The sequence below is a fragment of the Bufo gargarizans genome, chromosome 4 (assembly GCF_014858855.1).
Source record: "Bufo gargarizans isolate SCDJY-AF-19 chromosome 4, ASM1485885v1, whole genome shotgun sequence".
Taxonomy (NCBI): Eukaryota; Metazoa; Chordata; class Amphibia; order Anura; family Bufonidae; genus Bufo; species Bufo gargarizans.
In genome coordinates this window covers 190,475,650-190,489,499 of record NC_058083.1, presented here as the reverse complement: position 1 = coordinate 190,489,499, position 13,850 = coordinate 190,475,650, and the positions used below count along the sequence as shown (strand labels likewise).

Below are 13,850 nucleotides of genomic sequence, written 5' to 3'. Positions count from 1 at the left end.
GCGAATCGAAGCTGACGAATATTTCAGAAAAAAGGTTCGCAAAGAATGCGAATTTCCTCGCGATTCATGGTAACGGATCAAATTTTTCCTAAAATGGCAGCTACACGTGTGAGGACTGAGGACATGGGGCAAGGAACTCTGGGAAGGCGGGATCACCCAGATTGATATGCCTGCATGCAGCCAATCAGCAGCTAGCGCTGTGATGTCACAGCCCTATAAATACGGCGGCCATCTTAGAGTCAGACAATTTCCAGCGTTCAGAGTGCAGGGACAGATGTGTGAAGTAGCTAGGGACAGCAATTGGAAAAACCTGATTGTGTAAAAAAAAGACAGAAAAAACTATTTATAAGTGCAGGGAAAGGATAGAGAGGAATCATTTCACAGCATCTTAGTGCAGGGGACGTCAGAAGGCGCTAGGGACATTGATAGGAAAGCGATTTACAAGTGCAGGGAAAGATTATTTGGGGATCCAAATAGCCATTAGACAGCTCTGTCATTCCATCTATTGGTTATTGGGCTGCAAGTGCCATGTTGAAAAGCCTTTAGTGGCTTATATCTTAGTATCTTTAGTATCTTATATCAGAACTACAAGAAAAATATATATACGCATTTCACTTCTGCAGTTATTTCTGGTAAAAGTGTATAGGGGCGTATTTCAGTAAAAAAAGAGAAAAATATACGTACTGCACTGTTGCCGTTATTTCTGTTGAAAGCATGTAGGAGTGTATCACAGTAAAAAAAGATAAATATATACGCACTAGTGTTGAGCGTGAAAATTCGAATAGCAAATTTTTTTCTCGAATATCGCAAATTCGAGAATTTGCGAATATTCCGAATATGGTGCTATATATTCGCTATATTGAATATTCATAAATTTTAAACATCTGAAAAAAAATGATCCCTCACTGCTTCTTGCTCGTGGGCCAATGAGTCATTGGCCCACAAATAAGATTATACCACTATATTAGCTAAATCGATCGATTATAAATTGTTTCGAATATTCGCTATATTACAAGAAGCAGGGTGGAATCAATCTTGTTATTCGAATTCCCGATTTATACCCGAAAATCAGGAATGTTATGAATAATCGTGTGAGGAGTCGATCTTATGAGGGACGTAATCGTGTCACGTGACATGTTCCCTGGTTTCGGTTTCGGATTTGCATTTGCATTAGGCATTATTGTTTATGTAGTTTTATATGTAAAATTGGGAAAGGGTGGTGATTCAAACTTTTAATATAGTGGTGTTTTTTTAAACTTTATTTAAATATATTTTTTTTTACAGCAATTAGCCCCCATAGGGGCCTTCTTCATGGGATCTTTTGATCCCCTTTCCTATTCACCATAATAGAGATCTATTATGGTGAATAGGATTTTGACACACTCCATTCTGCACTATGCCTCGTGCATAGCTCAGTATGGAGAAAGCCATGGCATGCCTGAATAGCTTCATCAGCGTCCAGGCTGCCATGGCAACCGATCGGAGCCCCGCGATTTCACTGCGGGGGCTCCGATTGGAAGGAAGATGGAGGCGCATCACGTCGCAGGTGCCGCGATCAAGGCTGAGGGGATGAATGGCAGGGGCGGCGCGATCGCCGCTTCCTGTTAGTGCGGCCGGATGCCGGCTGTATCATATAGCCGGCAGATCGTGCGTATGGAGCGGGCTCACTGTCACGCAATGACGTACCTTTACGTCATAATGCGTGAAGGGGTTTTAAAGACAACTACTTTTTGCTTTTTTTTGTGGTTATTTCTTTGAATATTTGTATAATAAAAAAATTGTGATTATATGCTATCCTCTTTATCTTTCAGCGCTTTCTGGAGCGGGGATACCCTTGGACCAACAAAAGGGTAGAAAAAGAGGCCATCGTACGGTCTGTCTGGGCCGAATTTAAATTAAAAAGTGGCATATGTCACGACTACAAGGCAATTAAAAAAAAGTGGTGTGATCTGAAGCGCCTACACCCAGATCAGGTCAATGACTATAGTAGGTGATTATGCCTAGGTACAATGCTTACATGATTTTTGTATCTCTCTCTACAACACTCAGTAATGTATATATTTAGTTATGCTGCTAATCTGTACAGATGTAGTATGGTTAACACACAACCTCTTAACTCAAATTTCTTAACTCATCACGTAATCATGAAACACAAGGCATTTTTAAAATATCTTAACGTATTTAATTGCATTAAGTTTGCATAACACGTCTCATAAAGCATGTGTGTTAACTCTACTACATCCATATTTCATCCCTTTTCAAATGATTACTTAATACCTGTTGTGACATGTACAAAATCTTCTGGTTTCATCATATATCTCTACCTCGCTGAGATTGTGTATATATATATTGGTATACACATAGTGCGGTACTGATGTATGATGTCACCGGATGATTTCATACGTTTCACACACATAAATATATATTGGTATTTTTGTTTATATCTACAAACATCATTCAGTATTCCGGTCAACGTCCACGATTATTACATACATCCCCCACCTATTTTGCATGGGATTCAAAATTATATACAGTACAGACCAAAAGTTTGGACACACCTTCTCATTCAAAGAGTTTTCTTTATTTTCATGACTATGAAAATTGTAGATTCACACTGAAGGCATCAAAACTATGAATTAACACATGTGGAATTATATACATAACAAAAAAGTGTGAAACAACTGAAAATATGTCATATTCTAGATTCTTCAAAGTAGCCACCTTTTGCTTTGATTACTGCTTTGCACACTCTTGGCATTCTCTTGATGAGCTTCAAGAGGTAGTCACCTGAAATGGTTTTCAATTCACAGGTGTGCCCTGTCAGGTTTAATAAGTGGGATTTCTTGCCTTATAAATGGAGTTGGGACCATCAGTTGCGTTGTGGAGAAGTCAGGTGGATACACAGCTGATAGTCCTACTGAATAGACTGCTAGAATTTGTATTATGGCAAGAAAAAAGCAGAAAAGTAAAAAAAAACGAGTGGCCATCATTACTTTAAGAAATCAAGGTCAGTCAGTCTGAAAAATTGGGAAAACTTTGAAAGTGTCCCCAAGTGCAGTCACAAAAACCATCAAGCGCTACAAAGAAACTGGCTCACATGCGGACCGCCCCAGGAAAGGAAGACCAAGAGTCACCTCTGCTGCGGAGGATAAGTTCATCCGAGTCACCAGCCTCAGAAATCGCAGGTTAACAGCAGCTCAGATTAGAGACCAGGTCAATGCCACACAGAGTTCTAGCAGCAGACACATCTCTAGAACAACTGTTAAGAGGAGACTGTGTGAATCAGGCCTTCATGGTAGAATATCTGCTAGGAAACCACTGCTAAGGACAGGCAACAAGCAGAAGAGACTTGTTTGGGCTAAAGAACACAAGGAATGGACAATAGACCAGTGGAAATCTGTGCTTTGGTCTGATGAGTCCAAATTTGAGATCTTTTGGTTCCAACCACCGTGTCTTTTTGCGACGCAGAAAAGGTGAACGGATGGACTCTATATGCCTGGTTCCCACCGTGAAGCATGGAGGAGGAGGTGTGATGGTCTGGGGGTGCTTTGCTGGTGACACTGTTGGATCTATTCAAAATTGAAGGCATACTGAACCAGCATGGCTACCACAGCATCTTGCAGCGGCATGCTATTCCATCCGGTTTGCGTTTAGTTGGACCATCATTTATTTTTCAACAGGACAATGACCCCAAACACACCTACAGGCTGTGTAAGGGCTATTTGACCATGAAGGAGAGTGATGGGGTGCTGCGCCAGATGACCTGGCCTCCACAGTCACCGGACCTGAACCCAATCGAGATGGTTTGGGGTGAGCTGGACCGCAGAGTGAAGGCAAAAGGGCCAACAAAGATGCTAAGCATCTCTGGGAACTCCTTCAAGACTGTTGGAAGACCATTTCAGGAGACTACCTCTTGAAGCTCATCAAGAGAATGCCAAGAGTGTGCAAAGCAGTAATCAAAGCAAAAGGTGGCTACTTTGACATATTTTCAGTTGTTTCACACTTTTTTGTTATGAAGGCATCAAAACTATGAATTAACACATGTGGAATTATATATTCCACATGTGTTAATTCATAGTTTTGATGGCTTCATTGTGAATCTACAATTTTCATAGTCATGAAAATAAAGAAAACTCTTTGAATGAGAAGGTGTGTCCAAACTTTTGGTCTGTACTGTATATATATATATATATATATATATATATATATATATATAAAAAGGATGTATGTGTGTATGTATGTTCCTCAAAAATGCAACCATCGATTTCAATGAAACTTGGTACACACATCCCTTCCTACCTGGAAAGAAATCTTGCGGGGGTCTAGGCTCTCTACAACGTACACGAGATATTCCCAAAAAATGACCTGTATTATCCAATACAAGCCTGCCAGCCTTTCACTTAAATCCTAACTGCCAATTGACTGGAGCTGTGGAGTTCACAGTTAAAGGGGCGTTCACCGTAATAAGTCACTGTGAAAGGGCCGGTCACTATCAAAGTCACTGTTGAAGGGGCAGTCACAGTCAAAATGACAGTTGAAGGGGAAACTTTAAGCCTCCTTCTAATTATAAAGTTCCCTTGACAACTAAATCAACAGGGAGGTAGGGCGGGTTGGCAGCAGATCTTCGAAATGCGACTTGGCAGACAGTCTAACGCTGGCAGCCACAAAAATTTATATACCCAACATAACACCATCCAATAACCTCTTATCTAATTTCTGAACTGTTGTTTGGTTTACCTAAACATCCATTACCCAGTCACAATACCCATTCATAATCCCATGCAGATTCCACCATATAGGAATTTCTTGATCTTTACCTTTTGTTATGATTTATGAGTTGTTTGCGTAAATTCTTAACATTGTGTCATTATTACAGGTAAACCTGTTCCCTCGGTCCGCTACCACAAAAAAAAAAAGGTGGGGCACATGGAGGAGGAGGTAGAAAATGTGGAGGCGCCCATGGAGGAGGAGGTAGAAAATGTGCAGGCCACTTCACCCCCAGATGTTGGTGATACAGAGGTGACTGAGGAGGAGGCCGGAGCTTCCCAGCCACCTGATTCTGCCCCCCCCAGCTCCAGAAGAGGAGGAAGAGGTGGTCTATACCCCCCACCGAGAGGGTAAATATGTGCACACATTACTATAATTTGATATACATAACATATTCACAAGCATTCCACGATCCCCACACCACCCTGCATCTCCGGAGCTGTAATGCACATGTGTAATGAATCTGAAAAATAGCAACCCTTAGTTAACATGGCTGCCTGTTTAGCTGAGTTGCATTTGCACCCCAATTCACAAACGATTATGCCTGGGGGCAGGGTGTTTGTTGGTCCATAATAGACTGTCCCTCTGAATCAAGTCACATCCCGCTGAAGCCTACTCTTAATGGCCGCCCGTGAAGTGGTTAAAAGTGGTAACAATGAGGGGACAACAGAAACTAGTGTTAAAGGGGGGGGGGGGAATGCAACATATTATGTAAACTACTGAAAAAATAATAACTAACAAAATAAAGAACATTATACTCTATCAGAACTATCACTAAGAAAACCTAAATATAATTAATGTAAATATCAATATTTATTGTATTTAGATGTAAATCGCCAGTGTTTAAACACATACTACACACAATGCACTAATTGTCTTGTAAGTAACCCTAATTTTAATTATTATTATTTTTTTTTCCAGTAGTGAACAAGGCCATAAAGTAATTGGAGGCCACCAAAAAGCAATTCCTCAAAGATTTTGGGCAGCTTAAAAAATTGCAGCATCAATTTAATAAGAGGTTGCGGCAAATGGAGGAAAACACCTTTACCAGCTCCAAAAAATTGATACAGTATTATTGGAGCTAAAAAAGTTGCCATAGGGGCTTGCTTTCTTATTTTTGTTATAAAAACTTTTTTTTCAGTTTGATAATGTGTGCTTTTTTTTAATGTAATGTTACGGTGTAATTTTAGAAATTTGTTGTAAGGCCTCTTTATTCCAGGGTCAGGACAGACAGCAGAACAGACAGCATTAGGTAGATGGTAACACTGTAGTATACGCCCCACACATAACTCAGCAGTGTCAGGACCTACAACAGCAAGTATCGGTGGAGTATAAGGCCCACACATAAGTCTTCAGGGTGAGGACAGACTTCAGAATCAGCACCAGGTAGATGTTAAGGGTCCAGTATAAGGGCTACACATAACTCAGCCTAACTCAGCACGACAGCCAGCAGCATGTTCGAAGTGTGCAGCCAGCAGCATGTTCGAAGTGTGCAGCAGGAATTTGTTCCCAGGAATGGGCCCCTACCAGACCAGAACAATACCGAAAATAAACCAAGACACCTCTGACAGCATCATGTTGTAAGTGTGCAGCAGGAATGGGCTAACATGAAAAAAATTACACTATTTGACTTTCTAAAATTTTTGTTTAAATAAAAATTTATTTTTTTAAACAACAAGAAAAAGAAGTACAAAATTAGCTACACACGACATGACGCATTCCTCTGACTGATAGAACTTTTAAGATCAGACACATCAAGTCTGTGGCAGATAAATATTTTTAATAACATTTTAACAATAACATTCATTTTTGGCTTATTTAATTTTTATTTTTTTATGAAATGCAACTATATGTTTTATTATTTTACGGTTCCACTGATCCATCCTCCGAACCTTTTTTGAAACCCGCAGCAGAAGCTTATATAGAGCCAATCGATCCTTTTCTTGCTCCTTCTGGTACTTGGCCATTCGTTTATGGCATTTATTGATTACTGTATGTGTAAAAGAAAAGAAAATATTAATGTAATTTAGTTTATCAGAGAATTAGTGCATTGTGTGGAGTAGGTTTATACATGTTTATACAAGTTACACATGTTTATGGTCATTATAGTGTTTTTTAGATTAGAGATAGTTCGGATACAGTTTAATGTTATTTTTTTGGGTAGTTTATATTTATTAACTACTTTAGACACTTTCGCCACTTGCACACGACCGAATGCCCTTCGAGACATTCAGTCCAAAAATTAAAATCGTATCAATATAGATAATAATCGCATCTACGAATATTTCAGAATTCGTGATCTACAGAACAATCATTGTGCTCCATGCAATATCTACACAAACAACATATATGCTTTAAGAGAATATTACTTACAGTTAATATGATGTCGTCCTCATCTTTCTCAAATATGTGTCTGAACTTTGACGTACTTCCAGTAGCCATTGTAGTCATTCACTTGTAAAGTTCAAATAGTGATGATGAATGCTTTATAGACACTGGTCACCGTCACTGGGCGGTTCTAGTACTGTGAATTACATCATGCGCTTTTTCACGCACATTTACGTTACCTGCTTTATTTAAATTAGGGACAGCGATAGCGAATAAAAAAAAAACAATATTTCGATTATTCCACGAATATTTGAAAAAACGAATATATAGTAATATAGCGAATATATTCGTTATTTAATCAACTTCGGCATACACCTCCCCGACAAGCGTCCCTGTCACCTGAGATCGTGAAAACTCAGATCCAATTATATATTCTAACCCACAGCCGTTACCATGGTGACGGGGACGCTTGTCGGGGAGCAGTCTGCAAAAGTGGAATAACAGTACAGATTGAAAAAAATATATACGAATATTCTAAGTAACAAATATATTTGCTATATTGCTATAACTTTGTTTTTTTAGAATATTAGTCATATTCTAAAAAACGAAGTTATAGCAATATAGCGAATATTCGTAAAATACACATATAGACTGCAATTTAGCTAATATAGCACTATAATCTTTTTTATAGTCTAATTTTTTTGTCTCTTCTAAAGCTCAGAAGAGACAAAAAAATTAGACTATAAAAAGAAATTTGAGCACTATATTAGCTAAATAGCAGTCTATATGTGTATTTTACGAATATTCGCTATTTTGCTATAACTTCGTTTTTTAGAATATGAAGAATATTCTAAAAAAAAACTAAGTTATAGCAATATAGCGAATATTCGAAAAATACACATATAGACTGCAATTTAGCTAATATAGTGCTGTAGTATTTTTTTAATAGTGCAAATGTAAAAAAAAAATGAAGTTCAGAAAAGACCAAAAAATGAGACTATAAAAAAAGTTTAGACCACTATATTAGCTAAATTATGTGTATTTTACGAATATTCGTGATATTGCTGTAACTTCGTATTTTAGAATATCCGTAATATTCTAAAAATCGAAGTTATAGCAATATAGCAAATATTCGTAAAATACACATATTAGCCATAGACATAGCCAACCAATATGAAAGTTGCCTTATACAGTGTAAAGAAAATCGCAATACGCAAATAATTAAATCGCATATTATTCGAGACAAATAGAATAATGATGAATATTCGTTTTCGACGAATATGTCGAATATTTAATCGAATATTCGCGAAATATCGCGAAAACGAATATGGCACCTCCCGCTCAACACTAATACACACTTCACTTTTTAATTTTTTTCTGGTCAAAGCATATAGGGTCGTATTTCAGTACAACAAGAAAAATATATTCTCACTTCACTTCTGCAGTTATTTCTGTTGAAAGCGTATAGGGGCGTATTACAGTAAAAGAAAAATAAGAAAAATATATACGCACTGCAATGTTGCAGTTATTTCTGCTAAAAGCATATAAGGTCGTATTTCAGTCCAACAAGAAAAATATATTCTCAGTTAACTCTTGCAGTTATTTCTGTTGAAGTGTATAGGGGTGTACAGTTGCAAGAAAAAGTATGTGAACCCTTTGGAATGATATGGATTTCTGCACAAATTGGTCATAAAATGTGATCTGATCTTCATCTAAGTCACAACAATAGACAATCACAGTCTGCTTAAACTAATAACACACAAAGAATTAAATGTTACCATGTTTTTATTGAACACACCATGTAAACATTCACAGTGCAGGTGGAAAAAGTATGTGAACCCTTGGATTTAATAACTGGTTGAACCTCCTTTGGCAGCAATAACTTCAACCAAACTTTTCCTGTAGTTGCAGATCAGACGTGCACAACGGTCAGGAGTAATTCTCGACCATTCCTCTTTACAGAACTGTTTCAGTTCAGCAATATTCTTGGGATGTCTGGTGTGAATTGCTTTCTTGAGGTCATGCCACAGCATCTCAATCGGGTTGAGGTCAGGACTCTGACTGGGCCACTCCAGAAGGCGTATTTTCTTCTGTTTAAGCCATTCTGTTGTTGATTTACTTCTATGATTTGGGTCGTTGTCCTGTTGCAGCATCCATCTTCTGTTGACCTTCAGCTGGTGGACAGATGGCCTTAAGTTCTCCTGCAAAATGTCTTGATAAACTTGGGAATTAATTTTTCCTTCGATGATAGCAATCCGTCTAGGGCCTGACGCAACAAAGCAGCCCCAAACCATGATGCCCCCACCACCATACCTCACAGTTGGGATGAGGTTTTGATGTTGGTGTGCTGTGCCTCTTTTTCTCCACACATAGTGTTGTGTGTTTCTTCCAAACAACTCAACTTTGGTTTCATCTGTCCACAGAATATTTTGCCAGTACTGCTGTAGAACATCCAGGTGCTCTTGTGCAAACTGTAAACGTGCAGCAATGGGTTTTTTTGGACAGCAGTAGCTTCCTCTGTGGTATCCTCCTATGAAATCCATTCTTGTTTAGTGTTTTGCGTATCGTAGATTCGCTAACAGGGATGTTAGCATATGCCAGAGACTTTTGTAAGTCTTTAGCTGACACTCTAGGATTCTTCTTCACCACATTGAGCCTGTCTGCGCTGTGCTCTTGCAGTCATCTTTACAGGACGGGCACTCCGAGGGAGAGTAGCAGCAGTGCTGAACTTTCTCCATTTATAGACAATTTGTCTTACCAAGGACTGATTAACAGCAAGGCTTTTGGAGGTACTTTTATAACCCTTTCCAGCTTTATGCAAGTTAACGATTCTTAATCGTAGATCTTCTGAGATCTCTTTTGTGCGAGGCATCATTCACATCAGGCAATGCTTCTTGTGGAAAGCAAACCCAGAACGGGTGTGTTTTTTATAGGGCAGGGCAGCTGTAACCAACACCTCCAATCTCATCTCATTGATTGGACTCCAGTTGGCTGACACCTCACTCCAATTAGCTCTTGGAGATATCATTAGTCTAGGGGTTCACATATTTTTTCCACATGCACTGTGAATGTTTACATGGTGTGTTCAATAAAAACATGGTAACATTTAATTCTTTGTGTGTTATTAGTTTAAGCAGACTGTGATTGTCTATTGTTGTGACTTAGATGAAGATCAGATCACATTTTATGACCAATTTGTGCAGAAATCCATATCATTCCAAAGGGTTCACATACTTTTTCTTGCAACTGTATGTCAGTAAAAAAAAAAAAACATTTTGGGTAAATTTGATGGGTGAATGTACACTTTCTTCTGTATGAACCGAATTACGTTATCCTTTCATTGGTGACTTTTTTTTATTTCATAATAGTTTTTTTCGGTAATATTGATGGGTGACTGCAAAACTCCTTTTGCTGTATGAACCGAATGATGTTGTGGTGAAATTTTTTCTTTCAAATTTGTTTTTTTCGGTAAAAATGATGGGTGACTGAAAAACTTTTGTTGCATGGACCAAATGACGTCGTGTGACGTCTGAAAGTGTGAGGAAAACATATATATTTTGAAACTATATATAAAAAGTACTTGAAAACAATGACAACCTCCTGATGCTGCCGCCACCTCCAGACTCTGTCATTGTGCCACTCGGTGGCCTCATGATGCTGCTCCTGCATCCGCCACCTCCAGACTCTGTCATTGTGCCACTCGGTTGCCTTCTCATACTGCTGCCATCTCCAGACTTTGTCATTGTGCCACTCGGTGGCCTCATGATGCTGCTGCTGCTGCTGCATACGCCATTTCCAGACTCTGTCATTGTGCCACTTGGTGGCCTTCTCATACTGCTGCCATCTCCAGACTCTGTCATTGTGCCACTCGGTGGTCTCATGAAGCTGCTGCTGCATCTGCCACCTCCATACTCTGTCATTGTGCCACTCTGCGGCCTTCTACTGATGCTGCTGCATCCGTGATCTCCAGACTATGTCATTGTGCCACTCGGTGGCCTTCTACTGATGCTGCTGCATCCGCCACCTCCAGGCTCTGTCATTGTGCCACTTGTTGGCCTTCTCCTGATGCTGCTGCATCCGCCACCTCCAGACTCTGTAATTGTGCCACTCTGCGGTCCACTCATGCTGCTTCCACCTCACCACTATGTCATAGGGCCACTCTGTGGACTTCTCATGCTGTTACCACCCTCCCCACTTCATGACTGAGCCAATACTGATGGATTACTGAGCAAATGCTGACCGAGTGAAGGCAGATGCTCCACAGACAGGATCCGTTTTTTGTGGGTTGTTCTGACGGATCAGAGGAAGGGCAAAATAATCAGTGACTTCAACACAAACTTACTGCTGACACCCTCTCCACTCTGTCGGGGGGGTTCTACTTGTTTAAGCGTTTAATAGAACAGGTTCTGTAGACAAATCTATATGGAATCAGCTGATGAGGGTATAAAAAGAGTGCTCTTGTTCTTGACGCTAACATCGACCTGTAAGGCTGAATACATACTTGAATTATTTTGTCGGTTTTGGCCCTGTGAATGCCCAAATAAGTGAAGTGTGCATGTCATACTGACCCACAGTTCTTGTGGTCATAGGTAGCCCCACCAATCAGTAATTACAGCATGCCATAAAATTATTTTCATAACTCAGATTTACAGATTAGTTGTGATCTACCAGTGAAATTAATTTACCAATAAAGTATTTGCTAGAGGATCAAGGGTGAAGAACTCTATGACATAGCTCTTTGCGGTTGACAAATCGGCTGTTGGACAGGAGAGGACTCCGATACTTTTCTTGCCCAGCAGCCTTCTTTTGCCAAGTTCTCCTTTGGACACAAAACAAAAGAGTTCCTTAGGTTAGGGGATAATGATTAGGGTTTTCAAGATGCTGAATTATTCAGTGACTGATGCATCATTTTTAACATAATACACGAGTAGGAGCTTATTATTATGCTGAGGAATCCACAAATAACACACTGAGATCATTGATGGCTCGTGTGCTTAGGTTGTACTCATCTATAACATTCTTGTCACTTTCAGCAGTTTGAAGCCTCCTGATTATAATCATCTTCTGAGAAATTGTGAAATATCAACCTAAAGTCAGAAAAGGGCAACACATTGTGACAAATCCTTCCATTTATTACAGGTAGGTGTTAAAATGATTATTAAAGGAGTTGCTTCACTTCAGCAAGTCAGCGTTATCATGTAGACAAAGCTAATACTAGGCAGTAAGGCTGGGTTCATATCACACTTAATGCCTTCGTTTGCTGTATATGTAAAAAAAAAAAAAAAGGGATACAAAAAAGCAGCACACCACGTTCTTGTATCCTGCTCGTCCGGTAAAAAAATAAAAGTATGCGTTTTTTAAAATGGTAAAAATAAGTGTACATTTTTTTTGTTTCAATGGAACTCTATGATGAACGGATGCCACTACTTTCACACTAGCGTTCGGGCGGATCCGTTCTGAACGGATCCGCTCATATTAATGCAGACGGAGGCTCCGTTCAGTACGGATCCGTCTGCATTAATAACTTTAAAAAAATTCGCAAGTGCGCAAGTAGCCTGCGCGGATCCGTTCAGACTTTCAATGTAAAGTCAATGGGGGACGGATCCGCTTGAAGATTGAGTCAATTGGTGACATCTTCAAGCGGATCCGTTCCCATTGACTTACATTGTAAGTCTGAACGGATCCGCACGGCCAGGCAGACACCCGAACGCTGCAAGCAGCGTTCAGCTGTCCGCCTGTCCGTGCGGAGGCGAGCGGAGCGGAGGCTGAACGCCGCCAGACTGATGCAGTCTGAGCGGATCCGCTCCATTCAGACTGCATCAGGGCTGGACGGCTGCGTTCGGGTCCGCTCGTGAGCTCCTTCAAACGGAGCTCACGAGCGGACCGACGAACGCTAGTGTGAAAGTAGCCTAAAGGATGGGAAAAACGTGATGTGAAACCACCTTTACTAATGTATTGTGATTGTCCATATTGCCTCCCTGGCTGTTAAGATTCATTTTTCCATCACATTATACACTTTTTTGTATCCAGGGATTACGGCCACAGCTGCAGTGAATATACGAGGTGCGGTGGGAGCTGGTGTGCATGCGTGTCTATTCGTACTCCCATTCTTCTTTCTATAGTGTGCCAGCCATTTCTGATGGATTGCAGGGTGGTCAAAACCCCTGGAAACGAGCAGTGTATAATATGATGGAAAAATTAATCCAGTCAGCAAAGGAGGTAATATGATAATCACAATACATTAGTAAGTGCCTTGTATTAACTTTCTATATAAGGTAAATTTATAACACCTTTAAAGTGACTGTCACACAAAAAATATGCTACCTTTTTCAAAGCAGCACTTGGATCTCAATACTTTTTAAAGTAATGTAATACAACATTTGTATAGCCACTGAGGTACTGAAGCAAATGTATCTGCATAGCACAATCTTCTGTTTGTTCTTTTCCTCACCAATCTGTCCACCTCGCTGAGGTGGATGCACATGCTCAGTTCCATCCTTCAACTGCCACCACCTATATCTTCCATTAGAAATTGTGACAGTTACAGGACAGGCCCCCTGAACTGTCAGCTTGAAATAAATCTAGTAGAACAATTTGAGCTATGAATGGGGAGATCTATGGACCCATGTTAAAGGGGTTATCCCATGATTAATGTAAAAAAATGGAAATATAGTACATGACAACCTCTTTCTAACAAAGCTAGAACCAGCCCTGTACCTTACATGGATCCAGAGATCTCCCCATGTATTGCTCTG

At 39.8% G+C, this 13,850-nt stretch overlaps 1 long non-coding RNA gene across 1 annotated transcript; it reads right to left on the bottom strand.

Annotated features, from left to right (window-relative positions):
- Positions 1-6,623: 6,623 nt before the first annotated feature.
- On the bottom strand, positions 6,624-11,910 carry LOC122934120. Its single transcript, XR_006388633.1, has 3 exons — positions 11,781-11,910; positions 7,141-7,337; positions 6,624-6,757 (listed from the first exon to the last, which is right to left on the bottom strand). It is a non-coding gene; the product is annotated as an uncharacterized LOC122934120 (long non-coding RNA).
- Positions 11,911-13,850: the final 1,940 nt, after the last annotated feature.